This window comes from Manis pentadactyla, chromosome 11 (assembly GCF_030020395.1).
Source record: "Manis pentadactyla isolate mManPen7 chromosome 11, mManPen7.hap1, whole genome shotgun sequence".
Taxonomy (NCBI): domain Eukaryota; kingdom Metazoa; phylum Chordata; class Mammalia; order Pholidota; family Manidae; genus Manis; species Manis pentadactyla.
In genome coordinates this window covers 13,255,997-13,272,218 of record NC_080029.1, presented here as the reverse complement: position 1 = coordinate 13,272,218, position 16,222 = coordinate 13,255,997, and the positions used below count along the sequence as shown (strand labels likewise).

The 16,222-nt window shown below is 43.4% G+C and overlaps 1 protein-coding gene across 5 annotated transcripts in view; it reads right to left on the bottom strand.

Moving 5' to 3' along the window:
* The window catches only part of TTC7B (tetratricopeptide repeat domain 7B), a 245,701-nt gene that overhangs the window by 144,832 nt on the left and 84,647 nt on the right, over positions 1-16,222 (bottom strand). The window lies entirely within an intron of this gene.

The following is a 16,222-nucleotide window of genomic DNA, read 5'->3' as shown; positions in this document are numbered from 1 at the left end:
ATTTCATTAAGGGACGAACAATTCTTTAGTAACATCCTGGTCAATATATCCAGGCCCCCTGTTGTCCTCTTTGGAAGCTGTGCTTGGCCCGTTCAACTGGGGACACTTCCCAGTCAGTCCCTTTACATTGAGTGCTGTCACAACCTATGACATAACTCGGTGATATTTATAAACTGCTCATTAGAACACATCTCATCTTTCCAAAAATCCACAGAGCAGGTCAGCCGGTGCAAACCTGTCAGCCAGCCTCTGCAGCCCGTGGCAGATGCTCTAGGTATTTGGCTCTCCTCTTGGATGACATTTTAAATTGTGCAAAGATATTCAATCAAACTGAATGTGGGTTCTGTATGTTACAGGCACTCACAAGGGCTATTAATTTGTATCTTAAACCTACATGACATCCCAGGACTCCCATTCACAAGAACAGCCCCAGAACTTGAAGATAATGGTTTATTGGCAGAGGTACATAAACACTCCCATATCCCTCTCACCCACACATATCAGATGATATCAGATCAGAAGCTTTATGGTAGCATAAAAAGAGAAGCTTGTGCTCAAGGACTCCAAGCAGTGCTAAAGGAAAGCTAACAGAGACGTGAATAAAAATTAGGTAATGAGCCCTGGGACATGCAATCTACTCTGCTTTCCCCTTCATTTGTTTTTAAGGGATCCATGTTTGCAGGCAACAAAGTATATTTGCTTTGGACTGAAGCTCGATTCTCTTAAGTAACATGGGGGGCAGGAAATAACTACAGCTAAAAAAGGCATGGGTATGAACAGTCATCTAATTTTATTCCAGAACCACAGATTAACCTCCTACTATGTGCAAAAGGAATAGCATTTTGAACTGTATGAAATAAGTGTGGGACTGAGGCAACATAATTGGAGACTCAGGTTTAAGGGGCTGTTTTCCCAGGAGGAAATTAGGCCTTGAAAAGGCAGTGGTATCACATCTAAATATTACAACCCAGGAAAGGCTACAAGATAGGAACTGTCATTCAAAATGTCTCCTGTGCCCTCCTTGCAGAATGAGATACTTATACAGCTACTGAAGCACAGAATTTTCTAGCTATAAATGAGCCAACACAAATCTAGTCCATTATGACGCAGAAGTGAAACAGCCTGCTCCGTTTCAAACCTAGTAAGAAAGGGAGCTGGAAGCTTTCTACCATATTCTATCATCTTCCTGGGCAGAAGAAAGGTAAGTTCTATAACTGAGGGCAACTATAGAAGAAAGAACAGAATACAAATACAGAACTCAGGTCTATGTTTTATATCACTTATATGTAAACTACTTACTATATACGTACTACAAGTTTTATGCATTCCAGTGACCACAGCTAAGGAGATACTCCTAGGAACCGGTTCAAAATTGAAAAGAAATCGTGTTGAACACAGGTAAAGTGATCCAGTGTCAGAGCGTAATGCCTCGGCTGCCTTAAAAGAGGAAAGGAGGGCTGGGGAAATTCAACTCCCCCGACGGCGCAGGACGGAGGCCCTCTGGTGGAGGCCTGGGGGAAGTCTCTGCAATCGAAGCGAGGCAGCATGATGAGGCAAAACCAGCAACCGGGGCTTGTTCCTGACTAACTGGGTGCAAACTCAAGTTTTCCTCAAACGGCTTCTAGTTTACTTCTGGAGACAGCTTACGATTCAGAACCAAACCCCTCCTCAAACTGCGAAGAATCCCGCTTGTAAACAAAGGACCCACAGTGGCCACAGAACGTCTGGGGGCCTGGGACCTGCTCGTCAGACGGAGGTGGGCGGCCGGGCCGCAGATCAGTCTGGCCGCGGGAAGAAGGGTCTGCCAGTGAGAGCACACATTTTAAATATTAGATGAGGCAAAAAGGTCCCCAAATGCAAAAACATAATTCTCAGCGACTCCTATACCATTCATACTTTTTTTAGTCACATAATTTTACTCAACCAATCACTTCCACTGTTGCCATGACAGCAGAAAAAAATGTTAAGCTGGATGATAATCACAATAGAAAGGAACAAAAAAAGGAAATTAACTTATAAGGATTACATTCTAAATGCTACGAAACACTCCAGTTTGAGGGAAATAAAAGCCACATGAGTGCTTTCATGTCTCTAAACTATGAATTTATTCTTAAAATGTTGAGATCCATTTAAGTACCTAGAATGAACTGTTGCTTAAAAGCTCACTCCAAAGGAAGAGAAGGGAGCCAAGGAATTTCCCTGGTTTTGAGGGTTTCTACAGACCCTTCACATTAGGTCACTTATTCCATTTCAGCGCCCTGACTGAGAGAGTGCAGTGATGTCAGATTTCATCACAGTAAACCGGTCTCAAAATGGATGTTCTTGCCAGGCCATGACTGGCAGGCACTTTGCCAGCTGTCAGAACTCGGGGTTCACTCGTGCACCTTTCTGGCAAGCTTCCTGAGCGCTTCCCACCACATGGAAAGGTTCCCAGCAGCTCAGCTATCACTGAAGAGAAAGGGCCTGCAGTCAGTCCCTCGAGCACCAGCTGGCTGTTCAGTCTGACAAGCAGGCAGACCCTGCTTCCACTTGCCAGCGTCACTGCCTGTCCCCAGCCCAGCAGGGGAGCTCAAGCAAGGGTCCCACGGCCTTGCCTTGCTCCTGTTCAAACCCAGGCACCTGCTGCTCTGTCTTAGGCAGGAAAGCCCACCCACTTGCCACCAGGACACAGGCTACATCTCCCTTGACCTACTTCTACTTTTTCTTCTCTTCTCCCTTTTCTGTCTGGTTTCATCCCTCATCCCTCTGAACCTCCTCCTTCCAGGTCTTGTGTGCTGGCCCTGAAGTCAGTGCAAAAGCACGACTTCCTGAGGACACCCAGGGAGGGCACTGACTTGCCCCCCTTTCCCCCTTGGGACTTGCAGCAGCAGTTTTGAAAGCTGGTCTCTGAAATTTACATTCTTACATACAAGCCTACAGCAGTGCCTCGTTTTGCCCTTCTGTCCTTCCACTCTGACCCCATTCACAGCTCTTTAATAGTCACCTGTGCCTCTATACTATCAAATCCCAAGGGGGACTGGGTCTGGGAAGGAAGCCAGAGCTCCAAAAGCAAAAGCAAAAGCAAAATGTAAAACCAAGGCTGGGAGACTTGAGAACCATCGCACCTCATGACGGGGTCCGCTTCAACAGCAAGTTCAGGACATTTCTTTGTTGTTGTAATTTCTCTTTTCATTTCATGGGAACAAGCTGGGAAAAACCAACTTTTCCTCTTAACTTATCCTAGTGAATTATCTTCTGACCTCCAAGTTTGGCCCAGGCCACCAATACACTTAAACTCAGTATCAACTGTCACTGTCATGCAAACTCAAAGTTCTGATGTGAATAAAATACTTTTTATACTGGATATCAAATTCCTGATTAAGGAAAAGATACCCCTACTAGAGTATGTTCAGTATTTTTTCTCCTTCTCTATGATTAAATTCGTTTTTCTCCTTCTCTATGGTTATAGTTAAAGATCAATTACAAAACACGTCAACACAATAGATCTCTCAGAGTTAAGAAATTGTTGGGCTTCTTCCATGTTCTTTCTTACCAACTAGCACTCTGACATCTTAGGCGGTGGGTCATTTCAACCGTTCTTGAGCACTGTTATGTGAGCTTCCAGGCTCATTCCCAGGGATGTAACGGTGAGCGTGGGATGGGATCCCCACCTCAGGTGCTGAGATGGCTTTGCATCTCCCGTAAGAACCTAAGTGCCTAAGAACCAAAATCTTTGTCACCGATGTATCCCAGACCCCTCAAACTGAACCTGGCATACAGAAAGCACTCAATATTTGTTGAATGACTGAAATTCAGAACTAGTATGAGCTGAATGAGCCAAAACCACAAGCAGATACATTTTCTCCATGTTTCTTGTCTCCTTCGTTCATCCCGCATGTGGCCTGGCCGGCTGCACAGCAAAGCACTCTCTTAACAGACGGCGCCTTGTGTGCCCTCGGGGTGGTGTGGCATGGGAGTGGCAGGGAGCAGTGACAGGCCTGTACAGAGCAACATACCTAGGCACACTTGGCCCTCTTTGTTCCCACCTCTCCTTGTCCCAACTGCCGCCCAGAGCCAACCAGGCACCCAGGGACACTTAGTAAGCTATGTACTCCCCAAAAAAGCAAAGAGTGAGCACAGTCTTATATTCTGAAATCCCTTTCCCCATCTCCTTACTTAAAAGAGTCTTCTTGATTACAAAAAAGGACAACCAGAGCAGCTACTTCTTACATCATGAGATGCACCCCATCAGTATTCTGGACATTGTCAACTTAGCACCCTAGAAAAATAGAAATATACCACATGTCTCCAGGTCAGTTTCTCTTAGTTCTCAGGCTTGGGAATTGCTTCACCTTCTTTTATATAACCCTTAGTATCATCTATTTGGAAAAAGTTTGGAATCAAAACAAACATCCAGATCTGGAAAGTGAGAGAAGAAAAAGACATCCTTCATAGTCCAAAAGGACGCTTCTGGCCAGCTGTCAGGGAGCTGTTTTTCCCAGAATGGATTCCGGCTTCTCCCTCTGTACGCACTCTTCGCCGCATATCCAGTAACATGCATTTGTGAAGACAGATGGCTTGCTGAAGTCAGGGGCAGGGATCAAACCCACAACCTTGGCCTCGTTAGCAGAGGACTCTCTCTGATCAGCAGAGGGAGCCAGCTGCAGCCTAGTGATGGAGGGTGTGACAACCATCCAAGCGGGGATGTGAACACGCAGGTGCAGCTTCCTGAAGTCTCATATCAAAGGTAATGGGGGTTGCATTAGTCTTAACAGCATTTTTCAACTACCTCAGCAACTACAGCTGCCTTGGGACAAAAGTAGGGTAGATGGGTGTTTTGGCCAGCCGGCCAGGCAGCAGGCAGCATGCTGAGCAGGCGCTGTGTGCCAGGCAATATGTTAGGCGGCAGAGGTACATGTCAGATGGCGCTAAGAGCCTCCTCGGAGTCGGGACAGGGACGCGCAGACAGGTCCTTCCAGCACGGCCTGCGAAGGCCCACAGACGGCCAGACAGCCTGCCGCCGGAGCTCAGGCAAAGGCCCCGAGGCCCCAAGGAATCAGAAATGCCCAGCTCACGTCCTCCTTCCTCTCCAGCCTTAGGGAGTGAGTCAGAGGGTACCAGTCCTCACTGAGAAAGCATGCTGAGCGCCTGCGCGGCGCCAGGGAAGAAGCAGGGCGATGCACGCCTGAGCCGGCCTACCGGCTCGCTTCCCCACCAACCTGACTAGAGCGATGCCCCCTCAGCCGGGCATCCACACCGAGCTGGGCTCCTCAACCCAACATTTCAGCAAGCAAACCAGGACTTACCTAACATACCAAGAGTGCTCTTCAAAGTTTTTACCAGGAAATCCAGTTACTTATCTACATTCTTGAACTCAGACTAAACAGAACACAGACTCTGGAGCCGGGCAGCACAGGCTCAAATCCAAGCCCCGCAACTCCCAAGTTGCCGACCTTGGGCAAATGCCTGTGCCTCAGTTTCCTCATCTGTAAAACAGTGCTAACAAACGTGCCCAGCTCACAGGTTGATTGTAAGAATTAAATGAGTTAATACACGTACTAAGTCTCTTTAAGTGTTTACCATTATTACTACTATTATCCTCAAAACTCTGCCATTGCTCAAATCAACTTTTGGAATTCTGGACTCTACCTTCCAGCCAAGTTGAAGCACATGAAAGTCTATTTTACCTCTTTGGAATCATTTAATTTTGAAGAAAAAAAGGTATTCCCAGTATGACTCGTTCATTCACTTTGCTATTTATTGAAAGCCTACCGTGCCTACAAAGACAAAAGATAACTGATGTCAGGTGAGGAGAGTAAACAGCTCCTCTCTCTGGGGCTCTGTGATCACTTCCTAGGAAAAGATGGCGGCATCTCCTGAGAGCTGGCGTCCATGGGGAGGAGCACAGCGTCTCCCCCAAAGGCTACGGGGATGGGTCAGGGACAAATGCGACACTGAAGGAACAGAGGGCTTGAGGGTGCTGGCAAGGGAATCCTTGTTCTAGCTCAGGCAATACAGCTAACATTTGGAGATTGTTCCGAATCCATCACCATAGGCCAGGCCAAACTCAAAAATGTGAACTTGGGTGGTCAAGCCACTAAAAGTGGTTTAGTGGCTCAGAATGGTTGTGTGGGTGGTCGAGTCACTACAGTTTGGGGAGAGTGTAATAGAAACGGACGTGACAGATGTTCAGCACCACCATAGTTTCTTCCACTGAAGAAGGTGTGTGCTCCAGATCCGGCCGGAGCTGGAAGACACGCACAGTTAACATGAAGACAGAAGGCAGGGCTGGGGCTCCAAATGACCTGCTTCTTAAGAAGGGATACAAATTAATTACACAGAACACTGCAGCGCACCAGACTAACTCGATATTCATCTTAAAGTCAATAATAAAGTAGAAGACAGACAATCTAGGAGGTAGAAATGGTCTGCTAACAATATGACTTCAAACAGTCAATTCTTAGCAGCAAAGTCACATAGGCAGAAGGTCTTCTGACCATCTTGTTCATCCAGTCACCCGGGCTGAGGAGCAGGAGAGGGGCCGAGAGGACCCGAGGGGAGCAGAGTCCTTCCAAATGCACCGCGATGCCTGGGCTGGAAGTTAAGTCAGGAGAATTCTTATTTTTTTCCAAAAGCATTTCCAAAAGAACCTCTGGGGACAATATTTCAAAAGCTATGACAAGTGAGAAAAAATCCAAGACACTCAGTTAGAAAAAAAAAGACTTTTAAATGTACAGGGGTCACGGGTCTAAATGCCTTCAGGCCAAGCAGGAAAGGCCAGGAGAGGCCAGGCAGTGGCAGTGACGGAGGGGGAGGCAGACCTTTTCCCTCGGCAAAGCCAGGCTAGATACACACAATAAGGAAAGGAGGAGCTTTGCCATAAAACTAGTAAATAAAAGCCTCCAGTGTTTTTCTTGAGGAAATAAAACAGTGTTCCTCGTTCTGAGGCAGCATGGCGCCCTCTGGGACTGTCACACATTCTTGTGACTTACAGGTCCAATGACCTGCTCAGGCTTGGAAGAGGCAGCTGGGGACAGAAAAGAAAGCAAAGGTTGAGAGTGATCATGAGAAGAATAAGAAGGGAGAATGGAATGTGAGACATCTGGAAACATGGCAAAGGGAAAACCTACCAGATGCCGGGCCTACACTGAGAAAGGAGAACTTGGGCCACAGGCTTCACTTTGCCGTGCCTGCTTCCTCATCCACTAAATGGACTAATCCCCACTTCCAGTGCCCGAGTAAGTTGGCACCTGCAAAGCTCCTGGCCCTGTGCTCAAAATCATGCCAATCCTCCTATTCCCCAACTGTCCACTGCCTCCCACCACTCACCAGGTGGCCCTGCATTCCACACATAAACATTCATTGGGTAAGAGCCAAAAGCAGCCACTGGTGTGTTCATGTATTTTGGTTCAGCAGAAAATTGTGCAAACTCAGAACGTGATTCTATTATATACTATGTTTAAATTTTCTTCTAAAACCCACAGGTATTATTTAGCACCATCTGTAGTTTTTTTTTATAAATGAGGAAACAAAGGCACAGAGAAATGATGCAGCCTGCCCATGCCCATCACACAGGAGAGCTGGCGTGTGAATCCAGTCCTGACCTGATTCCAGAGCCCAGAGACGCCGAAGTTTCGCAGCGGTGTCCTACAGAAACCCACAAACAAACTGGAAATTGTGACTAACTCCCATAACATGGAAACAAAAGCACCACAGAGGCAGAAGGGAAGCAAGAAAGATCAGGAGCAGCGAGGCCAGGTCAAGTCTCTACCTGGACACTCGGCCCTAAGAGGATGGTCTCCCCTAGGGCGGGTGGGTGACACGAGGACTGCAGGGCAATCTAAGCTTCACAGCAGAAACAGAACTACGAATTCAGTCGGCATCCAAGAGATTAACATTGACAAAATGATGACAACAGAAAACAGGTCTGTCTGCAGGTTATTGGGACGAGCTTCGAAATTAAAATCTTCCATCATCTAGCCCTCATTTCTTTGGCTCTTCCCAGTCAAAATTCAAAGCCAGTCACTCAGATGGTGAGTATATCTTTGGACCATCCATAGGAAAAAAGCTTTGGTAAGCACATTAGCAGGGCTAATGTGACCTGTGAGGAGAATATTTAATTCGCTTAGGGGAATAAGCGGTTTTCAAGCCCCTTGAAGCCATCCAGAAGAGCTGACATTTATTAATACACCACTGACAAGATAATGAAAACTGTTCCACTCTCTCATCAAGAAAGCCCGCTTCAGATTTTTGGCTCCTTCGGGACAGGGACAAGATCCTCAAGCACTAGGACAGAATAAGATGCAGCTGTTCACGTACTGCTCCTGGGCTGTTGCGAGGCTTAGATGAGGTCACAGTCATCACTCAGCAGTGTTCACCATCACCGTTCTCTTCTGAGATGACATGAACTGGTTCCATGCCATCCTCCCACACATTATTCCAGATGGTTCACCTGCCAAGTTACTGAGGCAGGCAGGACTTTACTACCTTCAACTGGCAAAGAGGGAAACTGAGTCCCCGAGAGTGAAAGGGAGAGGGCTGCTCAACAGTCCATGAGTGATGGGTGGAGCCAGGGCTAGAATCCTGGCCTCATGATTCCCAGTTCAGGGATTCCTCCCTGGCCCCATGCGGGGCACTGTTCTCTCCCACCTTTCATTGCCTCCCACCAATTCTTTTCTAACTTTTTTATTGCATAATGTATAGACACCAAAAGCCATTTTAAAACAAATACATCACTTAGGGAATTATTATAAGACAAACACCTTTGCATCTACCACACAAGGAACGATAAGAAGACAACTGCCACTCACCCCATCCCAAAAGGCCCCTCCCTCCACCCAAAGTAACTGGTACCTGACCTTTATGGTAATCACTTCATTCTGCTTCCTACGGCTCAGCCACTCAAGTATGCATCCCTGTGCTAGAGTCTGGTCTTGCCCACTTTTTTTTCTTACTTGATGAGTCTTAAAACATATCATCTCCTGGTTCCCTTTTTACTACTTTATTTTCCTTACAATTTATCTGTTAAGGAATCTGAACTGTTTGAACCTGTAGAGTTTCCTAATGGCTGGAAAATGACCCAGTCATGGTACAGTTCCACATATTACTCTGTTCTTGGTATTACTTGCAGTTGACAACTTGGTACCAAGGCTTGACCAGTTCAGATGTGACTCTTTTGCAAGACTTTGCAGTGCTGTGCCCTTCTACCAGGAGGCACATCGGGTCTGGCTGTTGCTCTTTTTTTTTTTATGTCAGCCACCTTGGAAAGCTCAATGGTTGGATACATTAATTCACTGGGAATTACAAAATGGTAATATTCTAATTCTCTCACTGTCTTTTCACTTATTAGCTGGAATGACTTTATAGGGAGCTGTTTCCTTTCATCTAATATTTAGTTTTCCAGTTCATATAGTAAAGGTAGGAAAAATGTTTGATTCTTTTTTATGTTTACTTTGTTAGATACTGAGTTGGAGTTCTAATTTAAACATATTTGATGAGTCTACTGTAATTTTTATCCTTGTTAAAATTCAGATGGTCCCACATTTGGCCGGAATTCTTTTAACATGATCCTGGAAATCTTTGCTAGTTTCCCTTGCTATCTGTTATGTAAAGATGTTCCAGACTTGTCTTACTTGTTTCCTATCCCAGAACTTGAATGAGGTTTCTTATACTGGGGAATGATACTTCAAGATCATAATCTAGGCACTAAGGATGTTCATTGCTACTGGGTCAGTCACTGAGCCAGACCTCCCAAGCCTCACCTTCTCCTTCTCTCTCTCTCTCTCTCTCTCTCTCACACACACACACACACATTCATGGGTATATATACACACATGCACACATAACACACAGACACACATGCGGATACCTTATGATTTCATTCCAATTCAATCATTCAGATTCAGGAGTAGAGTTTTTCCTTAATTTCTTCTATCTTAAATCTATTTTGCCTTTCTCCATACTATGAATCTTGTTTCTCAAGGACACAGGGATAGTAGAGTTAGAACATCCCCTAAGTATTCATTTGCTTTATTCTATGTTATACAAAAATGCTTCAGAATAGCAATACTAAAAATACCACCATCATTACGATTACTGAAAAGTTAAAAAAAACTTATTTTCTGAATATGCTATCAGTATTCTTTCATTTTTAAGTGTATGTTTGTACTATATTTGTTATGAGACATGAAAAGAAATAGGGAAGTGACCTAAGCTTATAAAAAAGGTCACTATAAACTCACTGTGAATGGACCCATGTGTTGTATTTAGCAGACAAATATTTAAAGAAGCTATTATAAGTACGATAAAAGAATTAACAGAACTATGTTTAAAGATTAAAATAAAAGGAGATGAAAATGTCTCAACAAACAGGGAATTTCAAAAGAGAAACAGAAACTGTGAAAAGTAACCAACCTGAGATTTTACACTTAGAAATATGAATGGATTAAACTTTCCAATAAAAAGGTAAAAATTTTTATACTGGATAAAAGAGCAAGATCCAACGACATGCTCTTATGCTATCTTTGCAAGATATACAAGAGAGGTACTTTAATTCAAAGACACAAATAGGTTGAAAGTAAAAGGATTAAAATAATTTACCATGTAAACAGTAACCACAAGATAGCTGGAGAGGCTACGTTAATATATGAGATAAGATAGACTTCAAGTGAAGAAATATTACTAGAGACAAACATGAAAAACCTACAGGTAAACATCTTATTTAATGGGGGAAGACTGAATGTTTTCTCCCTAAGGTCAGGCAGAAATAAGGTAAAAATTTCTGCTCTTACCACTTCTATTCAACATTGCATTGGAGTTCCTGACAGTGCAATAAGGCAACGGATGGAAATAAAATACACACAGTTTGGAAAGGAGGATGCAAAACTGTTTTTATTCACAGATGACATGCCCCCATATGTAAAAATCCTAACATCTGTTTAAAAATTATAAGAACTAATCAAGAAGTTTAACAAGGTTGCAGGATACAACATCCATATATAAAAATCAACAGTATTTCTATATTATTCAAAGAATAATCTGAAAATGAAATTAAGAAAACAACAGTATAAAAATGAATAAAATTCTTAGGAACAAATTTAACAAAAAATTCACAACCTATACAATAAAACCTATAAAACATTTTTTATGGAAATTAAAGAAAATCTAAATAAAGGGAGAGACACTAGATTGAAAAATTCACTGTTAATATGGCAATTCTCCCTAAATTGATCTAGAGATTCCCCGCAATTCATACCAAAATCCTGGAAGGTTTTCTTTGGTAGAAACTGACAAGCTGATTCAAAAATTCATATGGAATCTTCAAGGACTGAGAATAACCAAAATGATTTTGAAAAAGAATACACAGGACTTACATTATCTAATTTCAAAACTTGCTAAAAAGCTGCATATTCAAGACAGTGTGGTGTTGGCTTATGAATAAATACATAAGTCAATGATACAAAACAGAAAACTCCAGAAATAACTTTTATATTTATGTCCAACTATTTTTTTTTACAAAAGTGTCAAGGCAATTTAATGGAGAAACCACTTTTCAACAAATGGTGTTTGGACAACTGGATATCAAATGCCAAAAAGAGCCCCAAAACCTTAGACCCTTCCTTCACCACATATGCTAATATTAGCTCAAAATATATGAAAGACCTACATGTAAAAGCTAAAATTATAAAACTTTTGGAATAAAACATAGTAGAAAATCTTTGTGATCTTAGGCAAAAAGTTCTTAGCTGTTCTACAAAAAGGGTGATCCATAAAAATAAAAATTGATTAAATTGGACTTCATCAAAATTAACTTTCCTTTTTAAATGACATCACTTAAAAAATGAATACAGGCCACAGGCTGGCAGAAAATATTTTCAAATTACATATCTAATAAAGGACTCCTATCCAGAACACATAAAGAACTCTGCGAGCTTGACAAAAAGAAGACAACCCAATTGAAGAGAATGGAAAGAAGCTGCGATTCTCATACCTTGCTGGTAGGAATGTAAAATGGTACAGCCACTTTGAAAACAGCCTGGCGGCTTCTTAAAAAGTTGAACATAAATTTATTATCCGACCCATCAATTCCATCCCTATGAGTCTATCCAAAGAAATGAAAACATAGGTCTACAGAAAGATTTGTACATGAATGTTCATTGCAGCATTTATTCAAAATAGCCAAAAAGTTAAAACAGTCCAAGTGTTCAGTGGGTGAATGGATCAACAAAATGTAGTATATGCATAGGATGGAAAAACTACTTAACAATAAAAAGGAATAAGCTACTGATAGATGCTAGCACGTGAGTGAACCTCAAAAACACTGTGCTAAGTGGAAGCAGCAAGACACAAAGGACAACATAGTCTGTGATTCCATTTATGTGAGATTTCTAAAAGGCAAATTTAGAGAGACACATGGATCACTGGTTGCCTGGGGTTGGGGTGGGAGTGGGGAATGACCACAAAAAGGCAGGAAGAACTTTTTAGAGTGGTGCCAATGTCCTAAAGCTGAATTGTGCCAATGGTTGCCCTGCTCTACAGATTTACTGAAAACAACTGAACTGTGTATTCACAACAGGTAAATTCTTGAGCTATAAATTATACCTGAATAAAGCTGCTATAAAAACAGAGCAGCTAGCTTTATGATGGTGCCTCGCCCCCTCCTCCTCCCCAACTTTTCTCTCGACCTTTTCCTTCTTTTGTCAGGTGCTGCTTCTTGGTCAATTTTCACTCTGCTCTCAGCAGTTTCTCCTTACTGTGGGGCCCAGCCGCAGTAAAGAGCCCCAGTGGGTGGGTTTCAAATCTTCCAAGGAGCCAGACTGGCCCCTTAGACCTTACTTGGTAAAATCATTTCAGCTGAGAATTCTCAACTCTCAGAGTATCCAGACAAGCTACCCAGTGAGTCTTTGGCTATTTTAGGGCCCCCGTTCTCAGGCGCTTCAGATGCCCCACGGCTTCCTTCTGCTTTCTCCCACACCGATGCAACCAGCCTGCTAGTCTGTAGCTGTTGGTAGTTTGTCCCCATCTGCGTGGACTCCGGGGCTCACGAGAATACCTGGTCATCTAGTTTTACTGTAAATGCTGTTCTGGGGTTTCTGGTCTGGTGCCTGGTTACTCAATCTTCTTAGGTGGATACATGAAGAGATGCAAAAACCCTGTGCTGCCACTGTTGTTATCATCTCCCCAGATTTTTCAGCTGCCGATGCCGATGTCTACATTTCTCTCTGGGGAGCTGACAAGCCCTTACTCCGTGGATTGTACATATGTATTTATCAAACCCTGTATAGAGCTTACTATGTGCCAGACACTGTCCCAAGCACACTAGAAGTACTAACTCACTTGCTGCCTCCCAGTGCTATGAAGTAGGTACTATTGTTACCCCCAGTTTACAAATGGGGAATTGAAACAGAGGGAGGGTAAGTAAGTTGGCAAGGTCACAGCGCTAATAAGTGTAAGGGGGACGATTCAAAGCCAGGCGGTGGGATCCAGCGTCAGGGCTCTTTACCCACGAGACGATGCTGCCTCCCTACTGCACAGAAAGTGTTTCTGGCCTAGTCGCCTTCAGCCATGACTACCACCCCGTCCCACAGCCCTGCCAAGAGGGAGAAGTCTGACCCCTCTCAGGTGGTAAATCTGACCCTGCCCTCAAAGACCAAGCTCAGATGCCAATTCCTCAAGATACTGGATGAACTCAGCTTCTTCCTGCCTCCTCCCTCCTCCCTTCTTTCTCCTTCTCCCCCTGCCTGGTCTTCATTATGGAGCTTCTCACCAGGTGTTACAATTATTCACTGACATCCTTGTCTTCCCCATGAGCTCAGAGAACGTTCTTTTATTCATCTCATATCCCCGAGCTTACACAAGGACTGGCACCCGAGAGGCTCTCAATAAACATTCATGGAATTGGGTAGGCAATAGTTGCTTCTTTTTTTTTAAACTAGCTCAAAATCTACTTGAAAGCAATATAACTGCATCTTTAAAAAAAAAATCTGTAATTCAGAGGTTTTACTAAGTCTGGCTAATGAGTTTTTCTGGGTATTCTTCAGAAGAAACAGATTCTTCCTGATATTTTAACTGCTTGTTTCCAACATGCAGAGATTGCTGCTTCTGATGCTAATTTGCCAGAGAGATTCAAAGGCAAACCAGCCACCATACCCATCAACCAAGCACCTGCCAGCAGGGAGAGGCCGCAGAAGGAAGAGAGAGCAGAAGAAAGTACAGCGTGTCTGTGCCAGACCTACAGAATTACTGCCAATGCCACTTGTGAACAAAAAGTAAAAATGCAAACCTAAAATAGAAAGGAAGGTGGAAAAACAAAATGTCAATTGAAAAAATAATTAGTTAATTATTAAAAATCTTGTAATGTAATGCAAGACTTTGCTGTGAGGACATACAATTATATTGTAGATTTCCTTATTGGTGTATAGATCTATCAGACATTGGCATACAAATATAAAAGCAGATATTTATAAGAAAATTTATGGCCCTGCTCATTTTCAATAGAAGGTTCTAGTATTTCCTAAGATAAGTTGTAAATTCTCCAAATATGTCTCAGTCATTTTCTGGGCTTTAGCTCAATCTCTCCCCGAAACTCTTAAGAGTCAACTAAAAATACCTCTACAAAAAAAAAAAAGGAATGGTGAGATTCTTAAACCTATGATTTATAAAGAAATAGGTAGGAAATATACTTTGAAAAGAGCTGGGGCCTCCACAGCCCACCCTGCCCTCATGTAAAATATTAATGCATTTGTCACCTAAATCAGGCAAGGGGAAAAGCAGGTTAATGAGCTTTGCTCTGGCCAAGAGCCAGGACAGGGATGCTGCGTGCTTTCCTCACACGGTCCTTCCCATCCACCCAGCTTCCCCCGCAGATACATCTGGACCCGCTGGCACTGCAGCCAGACGTCACTAAATTACCAGGAGTCCCCCACAGTCTGACAGGCTCAGAAAGGGTGAAATGTGGCTTCCTTATTGACCAGACAGGATGTGAATTCCTCTTTCCCAACACTCTGTGTCATTTCGATGCTCTACCTTTGAGGCGCTGCCTACCAAGGCCATACTTAACACTCGGGCATGATTCTGTGTCCAACTTCATCCCGAGCAACTTGATGAGCTACATACTTGAAAAAACACAAATCTGGAAGGCTCTGGGAGCAAATGTTCTCAACAACTAAGCTACAGAGGATGTGAATTCTCTTTCCTGCTGTGGGAACTCTGGAATCCTATCCAGATGTGTACATGCTAGGCTAAGCAAGGAAGCCTACATGCACCAAAATTCCAACAAGCTAGGAGCTTCTCAGAAATGGGTCTGTCAGGCCTTGCTTGAGGAGTTTCTTTTAATAAAGCCACCACTACTATAAATACCCTCCAATCTCAGAAACAGGCAAAAAGCAGAGGTCCCTATGATCCTTTCAGAGAACACTTATTTCTTACTGAGGTCAAGGACATTATTTGCCACATGGGCCCCTCCCCCCTCCTTTAACAAAGGTACATCATGTGCAGGAAGACCACCTGATCAGAGCACATCTTCCTCTTTACCACCAAAAATCCATATAGGAGCAGTAAGTTCCGTGATGCCAGTCCAAGTTGTCTTGTTCATCCTTATATTCCCAGCAATTAGCACAGTGCTCAGTATATTCAGCTCTCAACAAGTATGTTCTGCATTAGCTAATTTTAAAGAAAACACACAACTGTTGGGTATCTGTGAGCCATAGCCATCTAAGCTGAAAATGAGTTAATGCACTCATTCATTCATTCCTGTGTAATTCCTGGCCAGATACTGCTCAAGGAACAGAGCCCTACCCCAAGCAAAAAAACAAAAATTCCTTCTAGACTGGAACTCATATTCCAGTGATGGGAGACAGACAATAAACAAATTAGATAAAGAAAAAATACAATGTGGGCAAAGGGTTAACAAATTTCTTTGCTCTTCTGCTTGAGAATTTGACCTTAGGTTAACTTTCCAGTTCTGTTTCCCTGGAAAACTTAATGAAGATAAAATGTCAATTATGTTACTAGGCAACATTGCTTATGATAAAAATGACCTCTGATTGATAACTTGCATCTGGACAGGAAGGAACTATAAATATCTGATGGGGACTTTGTGGCTTTGGGCTTCCCTGAATGTGATGAGCACATCCCTTGGGGACCCTGAACACTCGGGGCCTGTCCCACACCTACTAAATGTGAGGCTCGTTCTCTAGCACCCAAGCTGTCATTTGAGCAGGGAAGTACAAAGAGAACAGCTCCT